This window comes from Penaeus japonicus, unplaced genomic scaffold (assembly GCF_977035675.1).
Source record: "Penaeus japonicus unplaced genomic scaffold, GWHDUDI00000001_assembly GWHDUDI00000017, whole genome shotgun sequence".
NCBI classification, from domain to species: domain Eukaryota; kingdom Metazoa; phylum Arthropoda; class Malacostraca; order Decapoda; family Penaeidae; genus Penaeus; species Penaeus japonicus.
Window position 1 is genome coordinate 4,900,743 of NW_028234419.1, and position 3,157 is coordinate 4,903,899.

The 3,157-nt window shown below is 45.6% G+C and overlaps 1 pseudogene; it reads right to left on the minus strand.

The window, feature by feature from the left end:
• Positions 1-1,286: 1,286 nt before the first annotated feature.
• Positions 1,287-3,157, minus strand: part of LOC147469979 (uncharacterized) — a 5,929-nt pseudogene continuing 4,058 nt past the window's right edge.

Genomic DNA, 3,157 nt, shown 5'->3' on the forward strand with positions numbered 1-3,157 from the left:
CATACCAGTGCTCCAACCACTGATAAATTTAGCATTGTATTCTATCATGGTAAGCTGTTCATGAATACCGATGCGGTCTGTTTTCCATCATAATTGTAGTTACCAGCGTATTTATCATGGTAAGTGCGTTTATAAATTCACTAACATACGATGGTAAGGCATTTACCAGCTGTCAACTACCAGAGCGTTTACCAGTCATGGCAAAGTGGGATTCATCAAGCGATGATAAGTCGCCTGGTAAGGGTAAATAGACTTTATCACCGTAATTTGATGGTAACTCTGGTAAATCGATTCCGCCAATCAGCGAGCGCCTTACATAATTTTTTAGGCTCCTTTGACCAATCCCGTAACATGTAAACAAAACCTGATCCAACAGCGAGAATTTTTTGTTTCAAGAAATGATAAAGATTTCTTCTGTGTTAAATTATTTCTATATAAATTAATTTCCTAGAAAGCATATTCTATTGCATGATCTTATGGATCATATATAACGTAATGGTTTTCAAAAACATACTTTTTTCTTTTTTTAGATTGCAGTCGAAAGAAAAGAAACAATGGCTCCACGCAATGGTGGTGTTATTTGTATCAACGTTTTCCAAAAAGAAATGCCAGTCAAACCCTAAGATTATGAATAATTGTATCTAAATTAATGGAAACACAAAAATAATTTATATATCTATATGTTTACTGTTTTTCAGCTGAATGTTATTAAAACAAAATGTTTGAATTTGTCAAATTATTAATTCCATGTATTATTTTCAGTTATTGTAGGCCTATGACGAAGCTGCATGAACATTATTCTCGCTTATTTCCTGTGAATTTTATTGATTTTTGTCATATTTATATGAAAATGAACAGTTGCCATCACTCTGATCATAATAAGTGTACATGCAAACTAAAGTGTCGCCTTAAATGTTGATTTTTTGCTGAGATAAAGCGAGATGAGAGAGTCATCGCTGTAGTTGCCAGTGGACATACCAGTGCTCCAACCACTGGTAAATTTAGCATTGCATTCTATCATGGTAAGTTGTTCATGAATACTGATGCGGTCTGTTTACCATCATAATTGTAGTTACCAGCGTATTTATCATGGTAAGTGCGTTAGTGAATCCGGCCCCAGGATGATAACTAACTTTACATACACTTCCCTTTTGCTGTCAGAGGTGTCGCAAAGTTACTGTCTCTCAGTGAGGCACTGCTGTCACATGTGGTAGATTTGTGGCACCATAATGTCTTTGCACTCTAGCAGAACTTCATGAAGACCCGATTCTACACTGTGTACTTGATCATTGTGCATAGCCTGGTAAGTGGCCTCGTAGGAAGTGCGCTATTCTGAAGACAGCAGCGGCTTGCTGGTGTGTGTGTGTGTGTGTGTGTGCGGGCCGGGGGGCTCGCTTGTGTCCTTCTCATCTGCCAGAGGTGGCACATGAAGCCGGCCACCAGCACTGAAATGACCGTGCACATTGCCAGCAACACAGAGGGCGGAGAAGCCGGGCGCCGGCAAGCACACGCCATACACGTCTTGGCGCTGGCCCTTGAAGACGGTGACGCCGTCGTCCCTGGCGGGGCTTAACTCCAGGTCGGCCTCAGAGATCACCTGGTAGTCGTTGGTCACACCGATGTCAGGGGAGCGCTGGTAGCGGTCGAGGACCAGGTCGCGACGGCGGCGGCGGAGGTTCCTCGGGCCCCATGGGAAGTCCTCGGCGTTCGGTAGTTCATTGGTATCTCTGCCTTTGAGGGGCGAGCCGCTGAGATACACCTGCGCCGACTGCTCGTTCTGGATGATGAGGGGGCCCTCGTCGAAGAGGCTGCTGTTTTTTACCATGGGGTTGTTCTGGCTGTTGGGTGGCGCCTTCCCGGGAGCGCCTGGCGGCCTCTGGTTCGTGTTGTAGAACGGCAGTCTTTCCGAGATGCTCTTCTCGCCAAAGCTTGACGGCCCGGTATTGTTTGGTAGAACCTCATGCTGCGGCGCTGTCTCGGCAGGAGCGGCATGGGCGTCGTTGGGCTGCTGGACTAAAGCCCGTTGCTGGAACTGCGGCTGTTGCAGGCTGTAGTCACCGATGGGATTGCCTGCAGTCGGCCTCTGGCAGTGGTCGGAGCAACCGAAGCGACAGATCTCCACTTTGCACTGGATGTGGACGGCCATCGAGTCTGGGAACTTGAAGGCGTGGAAATAGGCATACGTGAGCACGGTCGCACGCCCGTCGTTATTCCGGAGCTTGATGAACATGGAAATCCTCTTTCGGCGGAGGACACACCCATGCACGTCGCTCAGGTAGATCGGAGAGAATGTTCTCGTAGAACCACCCCCTTCTCTTTCATTACACCCCCCTCCCCTTAAAAGATATAATCAGAACTATACTGAACGATAACAGTATTTTCATAGAACCCGTCGGAAGCTTCGCACTTCACTCGCATGTCGAATTTCCCTGAAAGGAATGATGATTATATATCTACAAAAACCTCTATTGCTTTTACAACTCCCGTTTGTGTGTGTGTGTGTGTGTTTGTGTGTGCGTGTACGTGTGCCTGTGCGTGTGCGTGTGCGTTTGTGTGTGTGTGTGTGTGTGTGTGTGTGTGTGTGTGTGTGTGTGTGTGTGTGTGTGTAATTCATGTGTGTAAACGTGTATGTACGTGCATACCCCTTGAGCTGTTACCGTACATGACTTATATTCATTCCGACGTATCTCTTCATATTCACGACTTGTATCTCGGAACAGTTGCACATGTACTTGCTGTCCTCGCTGCACCAAAAGCCAACGCCTCTCGCCCAACTCTGAGGTTGAACTCGACGACCTGCAGATCGGCGATCACCATGGGCGGTTTGCTGGCGGTCTTCTCGTAGTCGTTGTACCTTTCGCAGCGCAGCCGCTTGGCCTCGTCCCAGACCAGAGTGTTGTGGGAGATCGGAGTCAATATAAGCAGTAATTAGGATTTTTTTGTGGTAGGAATAAAAGGATTTGGATAAGATCTATTGCTATAAGGAATTTCTGTAGGATGTGAAATATATGAATTCCATATTGTAGATAAAATCCTTTGTAGTATAAATGAGAGCTTAGTTATGCTCTGTAGTGAATAAAGGCTGAATAATGAATGCAACTCTAGAAAATAAAAAACTCATGCGTTCAACTCTTTACAATGAGAGAACTGAAATTAT